This window comes from Pseudonaja textilis, unplaced genomic scaffold (genome assembly GCF_049901715.1).
Source record: "Pseudonaja textilis isolate UNSWEBS1 unplaced genomic scaffold, rPseTex1.2 PTEXSCF26, whole genome shotgun sequence".
NCBI lineage: Eukaryota > Metazoa > Chordata > Lepidosauria > Squamata > Elapidae > Pseudonaja > Pseudonaja textilis.
The window spans coordinates 273,089-296,333 of NW_028262877.1; the positions used below are offsets into that span (position 1 = coordinate 273,089).

General features: G+C 46.8%; 1 protein-coding gene and 1 non-coding gene across 5 annotated transcripts in view; both read left to right on the top strand.

The window, feature by feature from the left end:
* Nucleotides 1-23,245, top strand: part of LOC148123664 (vomeronasal type-2 receptor 26-like) — a 147,864-nt gene that overhangs the window by 47,598 nt on the left and 77,021 nt on the right. The gene's annotated exons all lie outside the window — the stretch shown is intronic.
* LOC113453691 (uncharacterized) lies at nucleotides 20,773-23,022 on the top strand. The gene is made up of 3 exons (XR_015740605.1): nucleotides 20,773-20,921; nucleotides 21,192-21,226; nucleotides 22,916-23,022. It is a non-coding gene; the product is annotated as an uncharacterized LOC113453691 (transcript).

Consider the following 23,245-nt stretch of genomic DNA (forward strand, 5'->3'; position numbering starts at 1 on the left):
TGTGCCTGAAGTGAAATTTCATTTCCCATCTTTTCTAGCAATATTAATTTTGGGATAAGAGCTCATTAAGAAGCAGGAAATTGACAACTTGTGGACTAGATCATTGGGTAAATAGGGGGAAAATTATAGAATGGATGGAAATTTTTATTTTTATTTTCTTGTCATTCCTGAGTTATCTTACCATGTTCCTATAATACACCAAGATTCTTTATATTTTGATGTTTCTTAGTTTTTTTAAATAAAGAATGGACTTTCTATCCATCCATCCATCCATCCATCCATCCATCTATCCATTAAATTTACTGGCCACCCATCTTATCACAGGGAAACCCTACAAAGATGGTGGTGATGCTCACAGTGTGGTGGATGGTGCAACCTGTTTTCTAGTGACATGATTTCTGGAGATCTGGTGGCTCTTCCTCTGTTTTGGGTGTTAGATCTGGGAGGATGGTTCAAGAACGGAGGCAAGACTCAGATAGTAACAACAGCTCTTTATTAGTGACTTCAGATCTGAGCAACTGATCCCAGCCGCAGCAGCCCCTTATATAAGGCTGGCTGCAGCTAGGCAGCCAATGAAGGCGATTTGAGTTTACCGCTCTTGGCAGGGCTAATCGTGGCAGCCCGTTTACTGGCCAATCGCATCAGTCTATGGCGACCAATCATGATCGGCTATCAGCGGGCCAATCAGGTTTGCATGCTTCGAGCCTGCTAGTCCGGAACACCCCTCCCCTCTTGGTTCCATTTAAGGGGTGGAGTAATATAGTCTCGCAGGTAGGCAGGTCTTCGCACCTGTCTACCTGACTTACGCAATTCCAATTGTCCCTGTTCAAATCCGGGTTCAGATGGACTGCTTGCTGGGTCAAACAGGAACAGTGAACCGGTGCCATGGTCAGGGCTCTCCTCTGGTGCCCCCGGGGTGATAGAGTCCTCAGCTTCGTTGCTACTGCCATGGCTCCCCAGGCTCGCTGAACCTGCCTGGCTGCTGCTTCTTGGCAAAGCGTTTGTCTGTCCAGGCTCAGCTGCAGCTGGTGAGTGTTGCAAACTATGGTGCGGTGATCTCGGTGTTAGTTCAGAATAAACAGGTGTTGGTTCTAATTCTGAGTTCACGGCTTCCCCTCCCCCCCTGGTGTCAAAGTTAGGGTCAGGGTTGGAAGATGTGGTTAGTCTGGAGCAGAGCTGGTCAATATGGCATTTCCAGGTTCTGCCATCAGTGGTGAGTAGACGGTAGGAGCAGGGATTCGTAACTTGAGTTACTTGGGCAGGAATCCAGAGGGGATCCCCAGAATTTTTTTTCGCAAATACAAGGTCTCCTACCTTGAAGGCACAGTGCTTGCTGCTGGAACCCAGGGGCTTTTCCGGGGTGTAGGCAGGGTGCAAACGGTCTAGAGGTGATCTGAGTTTCCTGGCCATCAGGAGTTCAGCTGGGCTTTTGTTGGTCGTGCTGTTTGGTGTGATGTGTTGCAGGAGCAGCATTCTAGTGACTTTGTCATGGATGTTGCCTTGATCCATTTTCTGCAGGGTTTTCTTTGTAAACTGAACCATTCGTTAAGCCCTACCATTCGCCGCAGGATGAGCTGGCGATGTGAGTGCGTGTCGGATGCCCCGTTCCGCTAAATACTGTTCAAAGGTTAAGGCAGTAAATTGGGGCCCATTGTCAGGGACCAGGACATCTGGTAACCCGTGTGTGGTGAAAAGTCTATTCAGTTTTTTAATGACCGCCTCCGTAGTGGTTGCTTTCATTTTATTGACCTCAAGCCAGTTTGAGTAGGCATCAACAGTTATTAAGAACGTGTGGCCTCTCGTAGGTCCTGCAAAGTCAATATGAATGCGAGACCAAGGCCCCCTGGGTGTTTCCCATTCTGTTGGTGGGGCTTTAGGTGGAGCTGAGTGGTTTTCCTGGCATTTGTTACAAGAGGTGACCCAGGTTTCGATTTGTTTATCTATACCTGGCCACCAGGCGTAACTTCTTGCCAGTGCTTTCATGCGTACGATGCCTGGGTGTCCATCGTGTAGCATTTGCAAGACCCTTTTTTGCAACTTAGTTGATATAACAACTCGGTCTCCCCACAAAACGCACCCTTTTTGTGAAAAAAGTTCTGTTTGTCTGTTTTTAAACGGCTTAAACATTTCCTTAGTGTCGTAATCTGGCCATCCCCCCTCCACCCAGCCAAGAACTCGTGCCAAATAAGAGTCTCTTTTGGTTTCCAACGCAATGTCTTGTGCTGTTAGTGGAGGTGATGGCATTGTCTCTATCTGCAGTACGCGGAGTGTGGGAGATGGGTCTTCCTGTGGCTCGGGTAGTGGTGAGCGGTTTAAGGCATCTGTGTGGGGAATAGATTTCCCCAGGCGGTACTTTAATTGATAGTCGTAGGCAGCGAGAAATTCCGACCATCGCGTCATTCTGGGGGAGAGAATGTGTGGGGTAGATTTGTCGCCCGCCAGGATTCCAAGTAGTGGCTTATGATCTGTTATAATAGAAAACGGTCTCCCATAAACATATTCATGAAAACTTTTTATTGCAGTGACAATAGCAAGGGCTTCCTTATCTAATTGGCTATAGTTTCTTTCTGTTTTTGATAGAGTTCGTGAAAAAAATGCAATTGGTGCTTCTGAGCCGTTTGGTAGGACGTGGCTCAGGATGGCCCCTACCCCAAATGGTGAGGCGTCACACGTGACAGTCAAAGGTAGTGTCTCGTTATACTGAATTAGTACTGCCTTTGAGGTAAGGAGGTCTTTTACTTGCTGGAAGGCGTGTTCCTCCCGCCGTCCCCAATTCCAGGATGCCCTTTTATCGAGTAGTCTATGGAGGGGCTCAGCAACCGTCGCCTTCTGGGGTAGGAAGATGTTATAAAAGTTAATAAGTCCCAGGAAGGCTTGGAGGTTGGTTTTGTTTTTAGGTCTTGGGGTGTTTTTGATAGCTGCCATTTTTTTTTTCTGTGGGGTGGATTCCCTGCTTGTCAAGAAGGTAGCCAAGAAACTCCACCCTTTCTGTGCAAGGCTGGCACTTTTCCTTCTTAACCTTGAGGCCAGCGTTTTTGAACCTCTGTAGGACCGTTCTGAGACGTTTTTCTAATTGGTGTTTTGTGGGTGCTGCTATTAATACGTCATCAAAATAGGGCATGACCCCTTTTATCCCTTGTAATAGTCTCTCCATCAGGCTTTGAAAGATGCCTGGGGCTACGCTTACACCAAACTGGAGTCTGTTGCATTTGAATGCACCACGATGTGTGACTATAGTTTGGGCTTCTGCAGTCTCGGGATCAACTGGTAGCTGTTGATACGCTTGGGCCAGATCTAATTTTGTGAATATTTTGCCACCGCCAAGTGAATGCAAGAGATGTTGAACAACTGGCACTGGGTAGGCGCTCTGCTGTAGCGCGTGATTGAGGGTGCCCTTGTAGTCACCACAGATTCTTATGGACCCGTCAGGTTTTATGGGGGTGACAATTGGTGTCTCCCATCAGGCATGGTCAATAGGTTCTAACACGTCTTGCGCAATTAATTTGTCCAGTTGCTCGTCAATTTTGGATTTAAGAGCAAAGGGAACTCGGCGTGGCTTTAGACGAATGGGTGCTATGTCGGGGCGAAGATTAAATGAAATGGGGGACCCCTTGTACTTGCCTAGGCTTTCGTTGAACACTTCTCGGAAATCATGGACGAGAGCCGCCTCCCAGTCATTGTCTTCAGTATGATGGATGCCAGCCACTCCGATTCCTAGTGGCGTGAACCACTGAAGACCCAATAGACTTGGCCGATCTTGGTCTACGATGGTGAGTGGTAGAATTGCCTTATGTCCCTTGAACGAGACCTGCACATGGCGGGTACCTGCGACTGGAATCCGGTTGCCTTGGTAGTCTTTTAGTATGATTCTCTGACTACTGAGGTCTTGGCGTCGGATGTTGGGGACTAGCTGCTTGAGTGTTCTCTGGGATACCATGGATAGTGATGACCCAGAGTCGACTTCCATGTTGCACGGTTTGTTTTCAATCATGACCTCTACTCGGATCTTTTTAGCATCAAGTGATGAAGCGTGGCCGATGATGATGGTTTGATGAGCCTCCTCTCGTCTGGGGCCGTTGTTAAACCTTCGGGGTCTGCTGTACCGGTTCCACTGGTTGCTAGGGTGGTCCCTCTGCATGGTGGCGTTGCCATAGTTTCTCTTTGGGCTGCTCCCTCTCCGTCTGGGGCTGGAATTTCTCTTGTTTCTGCATACCTTCGCGATGTGTCCCGTTTCTCACAAAAACGGCATATGGCATCTAAGAATCTGCATTCGGATTGGGGATGGTTTCCCCCGCATCTGGCGCATTGGTAGTTGGCTTTGCGACCCCGCTGGTCCCATTGCTCACGTTCTGACCGGAGCCTGTGAACTTCTTCTTCCTCGCTATCTGAGGATGACTCGATGTCTTTGTGATGGGTGGTTGATGTGTACTTGTCTGGAGGTTTCCCAGCATCATTGGTGGGTTGGCGGTTGGTCCCGCTGGTTCGACGCATTCGTGCTGCCAATTTATGAGTGGTTTTGGCTGCTGTGGCATCTGCTATGGCATCTGCAAGTGAGATGTCTCCCTTGGCCATGATCTTGCTCTGAGTGGTTGGGTCTCTGAGGCCAAAGACGATGCAATCTCTCATGGCTTCCTCGAGGTTGGCGAAGCCACACAAGCCACCCAGGTTCCTCAGGTCTGCCACAAAATCCCCAACGCTCTCACCTTCACGTTGGTCCCTCTGATAGAAATCATGCCTCCGAATGAGAGTTGGTACTGCTGGGGCATAGTGGTTGCGCAGGATGGGAGCAAGGGTGTCCCAATCCCTCGTTTTAACTTCAGCTGGTTTCACTAGTGCTTTAGCCATCTTAAAAATGGCTGATCCACAATGGGTTAGAAAAACGGCTCGTTTCTTGCTGGGTGTGGCATCTTTGAGGTTGTTGGACTCGAGGAACATTTGAAATCTGTCCATGTATGAGTCCCAGTCCTCGCTAGCTGGATCGAATGGTGCGGGTGGTATAGCGCTGCTGGCCATGTCGCCGTCGTTGCGCTCTGTCAGCCACATGCTCCTTCAGCTAGCTCAATTTAATAGCTTCTGTTGCCTCCACATCCCATCCTCGTCACCAGTGTTATATCTGGGAGGATGGTTCAAGAACGGAGGCAAGACTCAGACAGCAACTAAAGCTCTTTATTTGTGACTTCAGGTCTGAGCAACTAAACCCAGCCACAGCAGCCCCTTTTATAGGGCTGGCTGTGGCTAGGCAGCCAATGAAGGCGATTTGAGTTTGCCGCTCTTGGCAGGGCCAATTGCGGCAGCCCGTTTACTAGCCAATCGCATCAGTCTATGGCGACCAATCACGATCGGCTTTCAGCGGGCCAATCAGATTTGTAGGCTACGAGCCTGCTAGTCCAGAACAGAAAGAATAGCTAATAACTGGAATTAATGAAATTAATGAAAGTTTAAAAAGGGAAAAAGGGAAAAGAAAGGGTGGAACGTGGAAACAGAACTGAGCCTGCCATTTAATGGCAAAGGGAAAATTTCAGTGACTCTTTGAAAAGTCTTTTTAAAATTGGAATTTGAAAGGAAACAAAAGGAATTCCATTATAATACAATAAAAACCCTGAAAAGTGAAATACTAGAATATTACAAGGGAAAAAAGATACATGAAGAAATTGCCCTGGGATTATTTGGTGACTTTGGGAAAAAGTTGGAAAAGAAATCAACAGAAGGAAGCTGGAAACAAAGATTTATGGACACTGACTGTTGAAATTTAATATAAAGGACGCTGGTTGCAATAAACTACTAGACAATTGGATTGGACATAAATATTAAAGAAAGGAAAATAAAAGAAGAAGTAGTGTACAAAATGGGAGAAATGTGTGTGGAAATAAAAATTGGAACAACAAAATAGGAAGGAAATGATGAAAGAAAGCTTGAAGATGTACAGCATTATACTACAAAAATTAGAAATGGTAATGCAGATTAAAGAAGAATGAAGAGAAACCGAGGGGGAGGAGTGAAATAAAGAGGAAACCAGCCCTAAAGAACAAGTGGAACAACATTAAAACAAGAAAAAAAGAATTAAAGTTAAAAATGTGAGGTTTGATGTGATAATTAAAGGGGGAATTGTTTGGAAAATTAAAGAAAGGAAAAGGAAACAGCAGAAGTGGGAATTACAGAGGAGAAATCAAGAGAGGGAGGGGGATAAAATAAATAATTGGAATAAGAAATGGAGAGAAATTATAAAGGAAAAAAGGGGAATTAAGAGAAAGGACCAGAAAATGATGGGAAGTGGAAAGCAAACAACAATGAAAAAAAATTATATAGTCAGGAGAATGAGAGACAATGGATAGGAGAAGAAGAGGAAGGGGGATTCTGCAAGGTAACGTGTCGTGATATATAAGAACATAGATTTAAAAATGGAAAAGAATGGAACTGATATTTTTCTTTTAAGGATTATTGTTAAACCAGACATAGATTTAATTGAAATAGATATGGAAATGGGAATTTACTGTAAGAATATTAATTTATATTTAATAAAGCAGTGAATAAAGTTAAAATGCAGAATTGTAATGGAAAGACTATTATCAGTTTCCAAAATTGAATAAATATTTTTGAAATAGATGATTTAGAATGTAATTGAGAAAAAAAATACCATGCGGAATCTCATACACACACACACACACACACACACATATACATAAATACATGTGTGATATGTAGTAGTTAGATTGTTATTAATGTAGAATGTGATAATTAAAAAATGACTGTACTATGGTAAAACTTTATAATGATTTAAAGGGAATAAATTGGGGGAGTGGATAAGGCAAAGGGGTGGCAAGCTCGAATTGACAATTAAAGGGGACATCTGGATTATTAGAATTAGGATGGAACCTATTGAACACTGAATGGAATAATAGTATGTGATGAAATTGCAAATGTGACAGATAAAAGTAAATATATGTACTGAATATAGAAATGAAATAAGAACCTTAGATAATACTGTAAAACAAGATATGAGAATATTTAAAGAACAATGAAATAAGTTATATGAATTGGAATTGGATAAGTGTAATGAATATAAGAATATTTGAGAATATTTAAAGGAAAATGGAATAAGTAATAATACAATATGAAATTGAACATGAAAGATGAATATGTAACTGTGGTCATTTTGTATTGAAATGTAAAAACCTGGAACCACGCAGTTTCCCCAGAAAGATGTTTTTTTTAAATATAAAAATAAAAAAATTATTAAAACAAAGGAAAGGGAGGCAGGGGAACATGGGATATGGGTTTCTGCATCCCCAGGTCTCAAAGAAGAAGGTTGAAAGAGGATTTTGCACGTCTGTTTTCCATCTGCAACATGAAGCTCCTGAGTTTGAAGATTGCTGCTTCAAAGAGTCTTCTGAAACCAGGGTTTATGTCCTTCCTTCCTCTCCCTTTTTTCTCTTTCCCTCCCTCCCTCCTTCCATGTATTTAACTATCCATTCATATATCTCATTCACTTTCTCCATTCTCCCCCTTTCTTTCTTATTCTTTCTTTGTCCCTTCCTTCCATCTCTCCCTTTCTTTGTCTATCCCTTTTCTTCCTTTTGCTTCCTTTCTCTCTTTTCTTTCTTTCTCTTTCTCTTTTCTTTCTTGTCTCTCTCTTCCTCTCTCATTCCCTCTTTTCTCTCTTTCTTCCCTCTGTATCTCTCTGTTTCTCTCTGTCTCTCTCTCTCTCTGCCTCTTTCCCTATCTTCCCCTCTTCCCCCACCCACTTTGTGTGTGTGTGTGTGTGTGTGTGTGTGTGTGTGTGTGTGTGTGTGTAAAAGAGAGGCATGGATAAGTCTGACCAGGTCTGGTCTCTTTAAGAACCTCCCCAACTATGAACCTGCCCTTTCAGGGGACACTTTTCCCTAAGCAGGACGAAGCTTCTCTCCCAATGGGACCAAAAGGACCTCTAACCAATCATGATTAAAATTCATCTGAATTCAGGCCCTGGTCAACAGAATTCCCTTGTTCTTTGCTAGTTTGGGCACAAGGAGCAAACAAACCTGGAGCTCTTAGTGACACATTCCCCAGCCCTTGTGGGTTTCTCACCAGCTTGAAGGAGATACTAAACCATAGATGGTTCACAAAATGGAGCAGTGTGAGAAGATAAGGGTGACAGTAGGGGATAGTGAAGTGGCTGGCTCCCTATCTTCCCCTCTCTCTCCCCCACTCTGTGTGTGTGTGTGTGTGTGTGTGTGTATCTGTGTGTATCTCAAAGCCACAGCTGGGCCAAGCCAGCAAGCTCTCCTTGGTGCTCTTCACTAGGTTGGATGGCCTGGAGTGGCTGAGATCCCAGTGAGCATTGCACCACAGGTTCACCTGATCTCCCACTTCTTTGGTGTTGGCTTTACGGAGCCATGGGGTGAGGCCTGGGCTGACATGTGACAGCAGTGCCTTTAGCTGCACTCACTTGTAAGAGTCCAAATAATCTGGCAAAGACACCGGAGTCGCTCAGGTAGACTTCCCCCCTCCACAGTCCTCCTCCTGCAGAAAACAGCCATTCCCTGAGTTAAGAAGGCAAGGAGTTGTGCCTCGTCTCACCCAATTCCTAGGACTACCCCAAATGGTCCCAATTCGGTGTGGAGAGAGTGGCTCCCCTGGCAATCCCCCTTTCCCTCGATGCTCTGATTTCCCGTGGCCCACCAGCGGCCTGAACACCAGGTTGGACCACTAGAAGGCCACTTCCCCGCTTCTCAGCAGTGCTCCTGTGCTGGCCACTGCAGGACCCTCCACGTCCTTTCCCAAATCATTCAAAATGATGAAGCCTTTTGCCGACATGGGTGCGACCGGATGGGTGTGGCAGGGCCATCCAGGGGTGATTGTTCTGGGACCAACAAAGGGGCTGCGATCAGGAGGGGGAAGGGATGGCAGGAAGATGAGCCATGCTCCCTGGTTGTCCCCCCTCACCTATGTCCCCCACCGGCATGGCCCAGCAGCTGCGGTGATTCCCAGCTAAATTTCGCTGTACGGGAGGACATGTAGAGAGACTCGTGTTCTCCTGATGGTGGGAAAGCAAGAGAGTCTTTCCCGGGATAGCGAAAAGTTTGCAACTTCCTCCCCAATAGGGAAATGGGCAGCTCTGGGTGGCAGAGAAGAAGCCCGCTTGAATCCTGTTTCTCTCTACCACCTGGAACAGTGAGGGAAAGACTCTCTTGCTCTCCCAGCAGTAGGAGAACTCGAGCCTCTCCACATGTCTTCCAGTACAGCGAAATGTAGCGCAGGTCCCCACCAGTCTGCATCTCTCCCCCCCGCCTGGATTCACCACAGCTGCTGGGCCTTACCTGCTGGGGGTGAGGGCGGCAGGTGGTGGCAGCAAAAGGCGGGGTGTGTGTGTAAAAGTGACCAGCAGTGGCAGGTTGGTGACTGGGCTCCGGAGCTAGCAGAGCCTCCCTCACCCAGGGAGATCAGGCAGGGCCACAACAGAAGGCATGCAGCAATGGCTAGCCTGGCAAGTGGGCAAAAGCAGGTTGCAGGGAATGCTGCACATGCACAATAAGGACTGACTGGGCACAGAGGGGAGGGGCGGGAGAAGAGGGGCAGGGCCAGCCAGTGGTGCGATTTGCTGGTTCTCTGAACTGCGCAGTATCATAACAACCGGTTCTATAGAACTGGACAGAACCAATAGAATCTCACCCCTGGTTCCATCTCTCCAGACTTCTCTATTTAATATAGTCCTTAATAATTTAATAAAATAATTTAATAAAATAAAAACATGGCATTTCACATCATTCTGGCACTTTTAGGGAGAGGATCAGGCAATCAGGCTGGTGTTTGGTTCCCACAGTTTCCTCCTGACCTCATTTCCTACTCATTCTCTCACACCCACCCACATGTTTAGCTGCTGTCAGTTGGAACAAGTACATCAATCATTTTTTAATAAGGTGTCAAGTTCAGTATCTGTTGCTGAACAGCTGAATTCCTCTCAATTTTACAGAGGTCTCTTTAGCAATATTTATTGAAAGGGGAGGGAACTACAAGAATTCCAGTCATTCAACAATTCCCCATTTTGAAACATACAGATATCATTTTCTTTGACTCCTGCATACTATCTAAATGGAAATCAAATAAAAGAAACATGAACAATTCTTCCACTATCATAATGATGCTATATCTCATGTTTTTACATTTGTTCTGGCTGTGAGATGCTCCTTTGTGTTCAGGTCTGGCCTCAGAAGGATAATGTAGCACTTGGGGACGAAGATGCAGCCCAGCAGACCAGCACTGGAGGCCAGGATGGAGAAGACCTGCACAGCCACCATGTGTTTCCCTTTGATGCTCAGGTAGGTGGGCACAAAAGTCACCCAGACACTGCAGAAGACCAGCATGCTGAAGGTGATCAGCTTGGCTTCGTTGAAGGCCCCAGGCAGATTCCTGGCCAGGAAAGCCACCGTGAAGCAGACGGCAGCCAGGAAGCCCATGTAGCTGAGGGTGACATAGAACATGACAACAGCCCCTTCGTTGCATTGCAGGATGATCTCTCCAGGCTGGGAGTGGAGGTCAGAGTCAGGGAAGGGGGGAGAAGCTCCCAGCCAGATGGAGCAGATGATAACTTGGACACCAGAAGAAGAAAGGATGATGGAGTTCGCCAAACGCTTCCCCAACCATGTCTTCGCTCGTTTCCTGGTTTTGTGGCCAGGAAAGCCAGCACCACCATGATGGTTTTGGCCAAGAGAGAAGAAACAGCAACTGAGAAGATGATGCTGAAAACTGTTTGTCGGAGAAGGCAGGTGGCTTTCCTTGGTTGACCAATGAAGAGAGAAGACGACAAGAAGCAAAGCAGAAGGGAGACCAGGAGGATGTAGGAGAGGTCCCGGTTGTTGGCTTTGACAAGGGGAGTTTCTCGGTATTTAATGAAGATGATTAAAACAAGGCCTGTGGTTAGGAACAAGAATAGGGCAAAAGAAACCAGGATGATGCCCAGAAGTTCTTCATAAGACAGGAAGGTTATCACTTTGGGGATACATTGGACTCTTTTTTTATTTGGGAATTTATCATCTGGACACTTGGTGCATTTTTCTGTATCTGAGGAGGGAAAAAAACCAACCGCATATTTCTTTGTCCTTTGCATTTCAAGATATATTGTACGTCCTTTGGCAACAAGTGATTATTGAGAGCATTTTCTGGGATGGATTTCTTAATATTTCCAGAGATAGAAAATAAGTGTATCACTTGTTAAAAAATATAGCTACGATATATTTTTGATAGGCTATGAAATTGAGTGAAGGCTTAGGACTTGAAAGATTTCCTTTGTAATGTTCAGAATATTGATAGGAACCTGCATTACTAAAGGTAAATAATGAATCAATTAATCTTTCTAGAGAAACTTATCTGCCAGGTGGCAATTCTTGTTTACTTGCCTCAGAGGAGGCTGGCGGATCAAGTGACTGCTGCAAATAATTTGGAATGGCCATTGGAGCAGTGGTGATATGGGTGCAGCCAGATACAGGAATCACTAACCATGCCACCACATTGTGTATCTCATATATCAGCAATACCTTTTCAGTGTTCCTCAAAGGGAACCCATGTAGACTGCATTGCAATTCTACTTTCAGGTGGTGGACCTAAAACCATTCCTCACATTTCAAGGAACTCAGGTGTTCCTAGAGAAGTAAATGTGGAAGGAAGGACACATCCAAGCTAAAAAGAAGAAATATTTTCTCTGGCAGTAGTAAAGCTTGCCCAATCTGCCACAGCCACCTCTCTCTATCCAGCCCTTCCTTCACAGTCTTTTTGCTCTTCTGTTTAGATAAGAAATGAGGCATTTTGGAAATAAACCAGAAATCAATTATGCTTCAAAGTCTTTTTTAATTCACACTTTCATGACAATGCTCTGGATGGATCCAGTTCCACCAGGCCTCCCATTTTCCTCTGGTGTCACCCACCTTTCTGAGTGGAGAAAGTCCCCTCCGGACAAGGAACGCAGTCGTAACAGCAAACTGGCTCTTCTTCTCGAGCCCTCTTGACAAATCCAGGATGACAACTTTCCACACATTCAGATTGAGAAAGCACTGAGCAGAAAAACAAACAGGATTTCCAAAGGAAATGTGTTAGGACTCTCCGTCCAGGGAAAATGGAGGTAAAAATGGATATTAGACAAGATATTAGATATTAGACTCCGGTCTTCACTTAAGTAAATACAAAATCTTTCACTATTTCCAAATGGTTGGAGATATGAAAGATTCTTCCTTTAGTTCCTCTCTTTTGCTTTTGGCATCTCACATTTCCAAAAAAAAAAAAAAAAAAAAAGGACTTTATTAAATAGAAAAGTCTGGAGAGATGGAACCAGGGGTGGGATTCTACTGGTTCTGTCCAGTTCTATAGAACCGGTGTTATGTGTACGTGGTCCACAAAATGGAACAATATCGAAGCCTCCTAAGGAGCCTAAGGGAAAAAATCCGGTTTCTCCTGCCCAGATTCAATTCTCGGTGAAGGTCAACCACCTTTGGGGAATAGCATCAGCCCTCTTGAAATGGGACCTCAGGCTTTGGAAAACAGAGGAAAGACAGCAAAACTTTCTCCTACCTTGTTGAACAACTTTAGTCGTGAAAGAACATCTTGGTTGATAGAAAGTCTCTGTCTTTTAAAATACGCCAGAACCTCTTCCCTGTGATCATCCCTGGGAAGAACCAAGAAGCCCCAAATGAACAGATCTGCTGCTGCCTCTCCATTTGGGTCCATGTAGAGTTGAAGGTCCGAAATATTGACAAACTCATTCTTCTCCAGGAAAGGATGGAACTAGAATGGGAACATGCAGCAATTTTAAAAGCACAAAACTTTGTTTCTTATCCCAGACGCTTTTTCACATTTGAATCTTTCTTCCGTAGTTGTCTAATTTACACACATGCTTCATTAGGAAAATAGGTATTACCCCTATCTTACAAGTGAAGGAAAAAAGTTCACAAAAATTTGTCGATCATATTTTGACAATATAGATTTTGACAAAATATAGTTGAACAACAGAAAAAAGGAGATTTATGAGCTCCCTGAAAGCAACAGGCTGGTTATCAGAAACATGGATTTGTCAAGAAGAAAATTGTCAGGGTCATCCTCTCCCAGGAAGCCCAGACAGGAAACCTGAGCTAGGCCCACTTCGCTGTAATGCTGCACTGACAGGATTTGGGGAGTCAGAAAGTACAAATCTCCCACCGACCCTTTTTCTATGCAGCTGTAGGTGTCCTCCTCTTATCTGGTTCTTCCCCAGGAAGAATCTCTCTTCCACCCCCCAAAAGTCATTCCGTCTTATCACGGCCCTTTCTAAATGGATTGTGGGAAAGGGGGGTGTTCCGGACTAGCGCTCGCCACTACCTGAGCCACAGGAAGACCCAGCTCCCACGCTCCCAGTACTACAAATCAAGACAATTCCCTCACCTCCACTAACGGCCCAGGACATCGCCTTTGAAACCAAAAGAGACTCTTGTTTGGCACGAGTTCTTGGCTGGGTGGACTAGACTACGACCCCAAGGAAACCTTTAAGCCATTCAAAAACAGACAGACAGAGCTTTTCTCACAAAGAGGGTGAGTTTTATGGGGTGACCTGTTATACCAACTAAACTACAAAAAAAAGTCCTGCAAATGCTACACGATGGACACCCGGGCATCATGCGTATGAAAGCGCTGGCAAGAAGTTATGCCTGGTGGCCAGGTATGGACAAACAAATCGAAACCTGGGTCGCCTCTTGTAACAGATGCCAGGAAAACCACTCAGCCCCACCAAAAGCTCCACCAGCAGAATGGGAAACACCCAGGGGTCCCTGGTCTCGCATTCATATTGACTTTGCGGGACCTACGAGAGGCCACACTTTCCTAATAACTGTAGATGGGTATTCTAACTGGCTTGAGGTCAATAAAATGAAAACAACCACTACTGAGGCAGTCATCAAGAAATTGAACAGACTCTTTGCCACACACGGCCTACCTGATGTCCTGGTTTCTGACAATGGGCCCCAATTGACTGCCTTAGCCTTTGAACAATACCTAGCTGAACGGGGCATCCGACATGCACTCACATCGCCGGCCCATCCAGCGGCGAATGGTAGGGCTGAACGAATGGTTCAGTTCACAAAGAAAACCCTACAGAAAATGGAACAAGGTAATATCCACGATAAAGTCACTAGAATGCTGCCTCTTCAACACATCACACCTAACAGCACGACTAACAAGAGCCCAGCTGAACTCCTGATGGCCAGGAAACTCAGATCGCCTCTAGACCGCTTGCACCCTGCCTACACCCCGGAAAAGCCCCCGGGTTCCAGCAGCAAGCACTGCGCCTTTAAGGTAGGAGACCTCGTATTTGCAAAAAAAAATTTCTGGGGATCCCTCTGGATTCCTGCTCAAGTAACTCAAGTTACGGGTCCCTCCTCCTACCGTCTACTCACCACTGATGGCAGAGCATGGAAACGCCATATTGACCAGCTACGCTCCAGACTGACCACAACTTCCATCCCTGACCCCGACCTTGACACCGGGGGGGGGGAGGGGAAGCCAGGAGCCTGGAAATAGAACCAACACCTGTTTATTCTGAACTAACACCGAGATCACCACCATAGCTTGCAATACTCACCAGCTGTAGTTGAACCTGGGCAGACGAACACTTCACCAAGAAGTAGCAGCCAAGCAGGTTCAGTGAGCCTGGGGAGCCATAGCAGTAGCAATGAAGCTGAGGACTCTATCACCCCGGGGGCATCAGAAGAGAGCCCTAACCATGGCACCGGTTCACCGTTCCTGTTTGATCCAGCAAACAGTCCATCTGAACCCGAATTTGAACATGGACAATTGGAATTGCGTAAGTCAGGTAGACAGGTGCGAAGACCTGCCTACCTGCGAGACTATATTACTCCACCCCTTAAGCGGAACCGAGAGGGGAGGGGTGTTCGGGACTAGCAGGCTCGAAAGCCTGCAAATCTGATTGGCCTGTGAATAGCAGATCGTGATTGGTCGCCATAGACTGATGCGATTGGCCAGTAAACGGGCTGCCGTGATTGGCCCTGCCAAGAGCGGCAAACTCAAATCGCCTTCATTGGCTGCCTAACTGCAACCAGCCCTATATAAGGGGCTGCTGCGGCTGGGTTTAGTTGCTCAGACCTGAAGTCACAAATAAAGAGCTTTAGTTACTGTCTGAGTCTTGCCTCCGTTCTTGAACCGTCCTCCCAGATACAACATTAATAATAAAGATGGAAATGTCATCAGATACCTGGCTCATACTACCATATGTGGTGGACTTGTGAGGACGCTAGAAAATATTGGACTAAAATCCGCATATGGTTGGAAAAAATGATAAAGACACATATAGACTTGAAACCAGAGATTTTTTTATTGGGAATCTTACCTGATATATATAATAAAAATTTGAAGCATTTGATTGTAAATATATTAACAGCGGCTAGGATTGTATTTGCTAAGAACTGGAAGAGTGAGAAAACTCCATCAGAAGAAGAAACTATCAAGAAAATATTGGATTGTGCTGAAATGAGTAAATTGACATTTGAAATCAGAGAACAAGAAGATAAACAATTTTATGAAGTTTGGGATCTTTTTTATCAATGGTTAGATAATAAAACATAATGATAGAATATTCGATTTAGCATAAAAAAATTTTTTTTTCTTGATATTATCTTTATAAAACATTATCAAGGTAGATTTGGTATGATCTTATGATTTATTGCAAAATAAATCAAGCAAATTGTAGTTATCTCGTTAAAATATGAATTAACAAAATTATAAATGATTTTTTTTAGTGATATTAGGTTATACAATTATTGATTGATAATATGAGCTATTATGTAATATAATTATACCAGTGACTAGGAAATGGATGCACACAAAAAAAGTGGTAAACCAATCGATGCACTGTATGTAAATTTATGAAGAAGGATATTTTTATGTTTTTGTGTTATGTTTATTTTGTTATGTATGCTTATACTTGTTATAAAAAAATAAAAAAAAATTATTTAAAAAATAATAATAATAAAGATACAGGATAACAGCCCCCTTTTCCCTGTTCTCCCCGTTATTCCTTCCAGGACCACAAGATGGCGCCGTTTCCGGTTTCCCTTAAAATAGCGGCCGAGAAAAGAGCACGTTTCAAAAATGCCCGCCGAAAAGTTCTTTTGACTACGGTACCTGCTTTTCTGTCCCCTAACGAAAGTTTGAGCTTTCGTAATACCGTATGAATGTTAATCATGAGGCGTTTCAATGAATAACGATTCGGAATAAATCCACTTCAAATCCCCGAGGGACGAAAAACGTCGCGGCGCGAGGAAATTGGGCGGGAAGACTATCAAAAGAACGGGCGGGAAAAATGTCCTCGCGAAAGGAAGTTGGGGGACGACTTAGGAGGAGGGATGGGAAGTCGGCCGCCACAGAAAGGCCGTTCTCCTCAGGCGTCGGGGGTGGGGGTAGTGGTAGCCGAGGTGAACGGACAACCCCAACCCCCTCAACCCCGACCCTCTAAGCCCACAACCCCATCTTTTTCTGGGACACCTTTTTCTCTTCATCTATTGCGGCCTTCGGTCTCGTGTTGTCCAATTAATAACATTGATAATAAAGATACGGAATAATAGCCTGAAAAAACTATTAGAAGGGTCCCCCCCGCCTTCTCCCTGTTATTCCTTCCTGCACCACAGGACGGCACTGTGTCTTGTTTCCCTTAAAAAGGCGGCCGAGAAAAAACCGTTTCACCCCCCCAAAAAAGTTATTTTTTAAAAATGAGACTGCGGTGCCCGCTTTTCTGTCCCTTCGCGAGAGGGTTCGAGCTCTCGTTATATCGTATTAATCTTCATCATGAGGCGTGTCAATTACTAATGATTCGGAATAATCAACTTCAAATCCCCGAGGGACGAAAATTGGGCGGGAAGACTCAAAAGGGGGCGTGCATAAGCGCACCAACGTGCCTACCGTCCCTGTCCTATTGTTTCTTTTATTTTTCTTTTATTTTTCTTATATGTACCCATTTCATGTATTCATAATTATGTATACACTTTTACTTATTATCTCGTAAACAATTGACAAATAAATTAATTCAATTCAAAAAGAACGGGCGGGAAAATGTCCTCGTGAAAGGAAGTTGGGGGACGACTTAGGAGGAGGGACGGGAAGTCGGCCATGATGGGAAGGTCATTTCCCCCCCCCCAAAGAACTCGATCGTCTCGAGAGCGGCATGGAGTGGCGGGCTTTTTTTTTCCTGGCGCTCTGCGCGCCGCGTTTCTCGGTCTCTTTGGTTCTGGGGGAAAAGGGGGGGGGGAAAATCTTTTGATATTTCCTAAACAAAAAAATGTCCTTGTGCGTCAAAAGCATTCTTCCCTGTTTTTCCTAATCAGAACGATTACATTTATAGCAACGGAAATGCCATTAAAATTCTTAAAATGAAATAAGAATCGGTCAACTGAAAGCTCAGCAAAAGAGGAATTCGTACCTTGAGAGAAGAGAATGGGAGACCGAGGGCTGCCCTTCTTTTTGGCTCCCAACCTTTCTAAAATAACTGCCTCCCAACGCCAAAAAAAAAGCCAAATCCCTTAAGGACACTTTATCTCTGTTTCCCCACGTTCCCTTGTAACAACCAGCGAGGCAGAGCAAAGGGAAGCCCGTCCTCCTCCTCCTCCTCCTCCCTCCACAGCGACTGCAGCTGTGACTGGGAGAAATGGGGAGCAGCAGATTGCAAGCCAGACTCTGCAAAGACTCCAGTTGCATATCGCCTCCACCTCTGGCCTCATGTTGTCCTATTGATATTAATAAGGTGTTCATAATTAAGATACAGGATAGTAGCCTAAAAAAACCATTAAAAGGGCTGCTATTCCTCCTTGGACCACAGGAAGGCTCTGTTTTCCAATTCCAGGCTGCTCCAGAACAGGCAGGAGAGAGAAAAAATCCGCTTTCAACAAATGCCATTGAAAAGGTGTTTTTTTTCTTTTTTTTAAAAAAAGTTTTTTATTTTAACAACAAACAAAACCACATAGGATATACGACATAAAACCTAAAAACATCATCCTTCTTCGTTAAGTTTACAAACAGTGTACCGGTTGGTTTGCCACTTTTTTTTGTGCATCCGTTTCCTAAACGCTAATCTAGTTATATTACATAATAACTCATATTATCAATCAACAATTGTATAACCCAGTATCATTACTGAGAAATCATTTAACTATACTTTTATTAATTCATACTTTAACGAGATAACTATAATTTACTTAATTTATTTTGCAACGAATCGTAAGTTCATACCAAATCTATCTTAATAAGGTTTTCTAAAAATATCAAAAAGATTATATCCTAAATCTAAATATTCTATTATTGTGTTTTATTATCTAACCATTGATAAAAAAAGATCCCAAACTTCATAAAATTGTTTATCTTCTTGTTCTCTGATTTCAAATGTCAATCTACTCATTTCAGCACAATCCAATATTTTCTTGATAATTTCTTCCTCTGATGGAATTTTCTCACTCTTCCAGTTCTTAGCAAATACAATCCTAGCCGCTGTTAATACATTTACAATCAAATACTTCAAATTTTTATTATATGTATCAGGTAAGATTCCCAATAAAAAAATCTCTGGTTTCAAGTCTATTTGTGTCTTTATCATTTTTTCCAACCGTATGCGAATCTTAGTCCAATATTTTCTAGCGTCCTCACTAGTCCACCACATATGGTAATATGAGCCAGGTATCTGATGACATTTCCAGCACTTTTCAGATTTGTTCTTGAACATTCTTGCTATTCTTGTTGGGGGGGAAATGCCACCTGTAAAACATCTTATACAAGTTTTCTTTAAAAGCTGTTGACATTGTCATTTTATAATTTTGAGACCACAATTTTTCCCATTTCTCCAAATCAATCCCATATCCAAAATTCTTCCCCCAAACAATCATCGTTTCTTTAACTTGTTCCTCCTCTAATATAATTTCCAACAATTTTTTAATCACTTTTTCATCAGTACCTGTCAAGATCCTATCTAAATCAATCAATTTATCATAAAATCCCTCCATTTTAGAATCTATAAGATACCTTGAATGTATTTGCGCATATGAAAACCAATTCATCCTTATGCCTTGTTCTTCTAGTTTTTGCATTGTTTTAAGTTCACTCTTTTCATCCAATATTTCCCCATATCTAACTGTTGGTTCCTTCTTATATATTATAGGATAAGAAAAAGCTTCAATAGTTGATAACCAGACTGGGATTTTCAAACAACATTGTCTCTTAATTTTCTCCCAATTCAACCATAAAGACTCCCTTATATAATGCCTTCTAAAATAGCCCTATATACCACAGAAAAGCATGTCATCCCAGTAATAAATCATGCCCCTCTAGTGTCAACAATCTAGTCTTTCTTAATGTTATCCATTCTTTAACCCACATTAAATTTGCAGCTTGGTAATACAACTCCCAGTTCGGAAGGCTGTTTTCCTCCTCTTTACACCTTATTCTACCCGCCCTCTGTACCTCGGCCTAAGGGAACAGGAATTGCCAAATAAAATCGAGTCTTTTTCACCTGAAATGCGGTTTGCCAAGCTCTCCTACCATGAAAACTTTCCTTGCTCGGAAAGGAAAATGCTTCAAAACGGTGGCCTTGGACTTCTGCTTCTTCGCCTCTAACCCGAAGGGTCCTTGGTAGCAGCTAGAGTCCTTTCGACAGGCGGCAACCGTGGCGCTTTGGTCGGCCCCTCCAAATCACTCCGTGGTTTTAAAAGGCTTATGATTCTCTCTCTAGAATGAATCCCAAATGACTTTTTAGTGGCCGTGTTGACTTGAAAAAATCATAGTATTTATTCTGGAGTCGTCTTTCCTTAAGATAAGGCCCCCTCCCGTTCATAGGTGTCTTTGGACTGAAATCGATACAGCCCAAGAAAGTTACTTCTTTGAAAGGTTTTTCAGGGTTATTTTTGCAGTGTATATAAGAAATGTAACGTCGTGCCCCCCAACAAGGCAAAGGTGTCTACTAGGTGAGCTCAAATTAAAAAAGAAAAGGTGGAAAATGCAAAAACGGGGAAACTCTGATCACCTGGAGCCGAGGGCCGCCCTTCCCCCACCCCCCTCTCTGCCCCCTTTCCCCGCCCCTCCTCTCTCCCGGTTGAGGCTTTGGCCAAAGGCCTAGGGTGGGCCTGGCTCCTCCAGGGTAACAATTGGGCCATGTCTGGTGAGAATGTGGCCACTCTCTCCCCGTGCCAGGCTCTTCTCCTTGGCCAGGTCCTCTGGGGTGCCAGCCGGATGCCGCAGCAGGCCAGGGACAAGGAGGGTCGGTTCCTGGCCCTGGAGGGATCCTTTGACTTCCACCCTCCCTGTGGGGTGCCCTGGATTGATGGGCATCGCGTGGCAGTCTGTGCAGGGCCTCCGAGGGAAGCGCCGATGGTCCGGGGGGCCACTTGGAGTAGGTGGCACAAGGGCCATGGCAGGATTGATCCTGTACAAAAGGCAGCTGGGCCTTGAGGGCAACCAATCGAGGGGTGGGAGGAGAGGGTTTCCCGGGAGGGCTTAGGGCAAACCTTCACCCCCCAAGCAACTCGCGTCCACACAGGAAGCGACTGGCGCTGGCCGGTGCTTGTGGGAGGCAGGATGCCCCCCCACAGCCCTGCGCCCATCGGGCAGCCAGACGGTTTCCCAAAAGCCGGCCGATGCAGCTGGGTGCCCATGAGGTAATTGGAGCCTGTCTGGAGCGCGGCAGAAGCAGAAGGTGCTGGGCGCTCGCCACGTGCCACCTCCGCTCGGAAGATTTGATGAAATGCCCCTATTATGATCCAGAGATCCGTGGAGCAGAGCCGGCAGACACCTGATCCTCCCTGGAGCTGCTCGGCCTGATCTCCCTCTCTGGGAAGCCACGGGGGCCACCGAGGAAGCCATGGCTCACGGCGGGGGGCACAGAGATGGGTAACAAGCAGACCATCTTCACTCCGGAGCAGCTGGACGCCTATCAGGTACCCCGGCCCTCCCCCCCTCCTCTCTCTCCCTCTCTCTCTCCCTCTCGCTGCTGTGTTTCTTGGGGAAGCGAGGAGGGAAGGTGGCTGCTCCTGGCCAAGGGAGCTTCTCCTCCAGGGGGGCTTCGTGCAGGGGAATTTGGGGGGGGGAGGAATTCTGTCTAACAGCCAAAGGTTCCCAATGGAGGATGCAAACTGGCCCAGCAGGGAGGAATCCTGAGCTCGCTGGCTCTCACCCGGCTCTTTTTTTGTGTTGCTTTCCTCTTTCAGGATGTCACGTTTTTCACAAGGAAAGAAATCCTGAGGTGAGACCTGCCAATGCCCAGAGCCAAAGGGGAAATTCGGGAGAAGCTTTTCTGGGGAGGGTTGGGGTGGAAGAGGCGGCCGGAGGGAGGGCAGGTCGCGAGTCTCGCTGGGGAGCGCAGGCGGCCAAGGCCTGGCACCTGCTCCATGGGCTGCAGCCGCACAGAGCTCCAGGCAACAGGTGAACAAGGGCTAGGCAGCCCCTTCCAGGTGGGCATCCTTCCCTCCAAAGGAAGGCGGAGGGTTACCGGTGCGATTTTAGGGCATCGTGTTTGAACCCAGGCTAGCCAAGCGACCCCCCGCTGGCCGCAGAGGCCCTTCCAGGGGTCCCGGTTCTTCCAGGGCCTCCGAGGCAGCAGCGCCTTCCTCCGAGGGATGGAGCGACTCTCGCCGTGTCCGAGGGGCGCAGCTGGGGGAACCCCCGCCCTTCCTGAACCCCAAGCAGCAGGAGTCCCTTTTCATCTCCGGGATGGGAGCCAAGGCCAGATGGAGGAGAGAGGCGGCTCAAAACGTGGGCTCCCTTCTGCTCCGCCCCCTTTCACCGACCAAGGGTCTCTCCAAACGAAAAGGGGGTCCGCCCCCCCGCAAAGACAGGGCTGGCCACCTCCCCTCCTGCCACCCGCCTGTTTGGGAAATGCCCCGTTGTTCCTTCTTCCCCGGTTCGGCCCCCCAAAGCCCCACATTCGAGGGGCCGATAGCAAATAAAAAAGGGGGGCCCAGCCCATAAACTGTGGAAAGGAGCAGGAGGCTTAGGTCGAAACCGAAAGAGGAGGAGGGAGGGAGGGCAACAGGGTCGGCCTTTGGGCCTCGGGATCTGCCCTCTGTCCCAGGGGTCCCCCAACCTGCACAGAGCCCCCCCACGCGCATAGGGGTCGCGGGCGCTGGGGACCCCACTCGCACCGCAGCGGGAGAGCAGCCTTGTATCCCCCCCGCATCGTTTATGTTCCCCCTCTGGGGGCACGAAGGGGCAACGGGAGAGGCCCACTCAGGCCTCACGCACGGAAGTTGCAGAGCCCAAATTCAGCTGCCCAAAAAGTTTCAAACGGAACCATTTTTCTGCTGGGAATAAAAGTGGCCGATTCGGAGGCTGCCGAATTTGTCCTTCCAGGTTGACACGTTTCAGTCAGTTGGGAGATTTTGGGCTCAGGGCTTGACTCCAGCCCCCCCCCCGCAAGACCTTCTGAGTTGGAGGGAGAAAGGGGAGGGGGAGGTCTCCAGGGCTACACTGGAGGACGGACGATGGAGGGAATTTGGGGTCTTGGGTCTCACCAGCACTAGGAGGACCAGGGGTGACCCGAGAGCCGCCTTCCGATATCTGAAGGGGGGGGTCACAGAGAGGAGGGGGCCGACCTATCCCCCAACGCACTGGAGGGAAGGGCAAGAGGCAACGGGGGCAGTTGGGGAGGCTCCCTCCTGGCCTCCAGAGCCCCGAGGAAAGGCCAGGACGGGGCAGGCGGCTTGGGGAGCAGCCGCCGCTCGAGAGCAGACCTGCTGCCAGCTCCGTCCAGGCTGGAAACCGGGGAGAGACGGGAGTCTCCCCAAGTCCCCTTCCCAGGGGGAATCCCGCAAGGCAGGCGGGCGGGGAGGAAAGAAGCCGGCCGGCCAGCCCACCCTACGCAGGGCCGGAGCTCTCCCACGGGAGGCCAGGCCTGGGCCCGCCTTCCTCTGCTCCCTCCCTCCCTCCCTCCCAGGCTCTTCGACAAGTACCGAGACCTGGCGCCCCAGTTAGTGCCCACCGACTACAGCCGGAAGCCCAGCGTGAAGCTGCCCTACGAGCTCATTGCCAGCATGCCGGAGCTCAAGGTACAGGGCTGGGGGCCTTCTCTGCAGGGAGGGCGGCCGGGACGGGCCTGGGCATGCTGGGGACACGCACAGGGAGGGAGGGTGGGGGAGGCAGGACATCCAGGGCTGGTCCTGCCTGGCAGGGTGGGGTGGGGGGAGGAGGAGGTTTCTGTGGGCTTTGGGCTTCTCCGCCAGGCTCTCGGTGCCCGGATGCCACCCAGGAGGATTTAGAGCGGAGC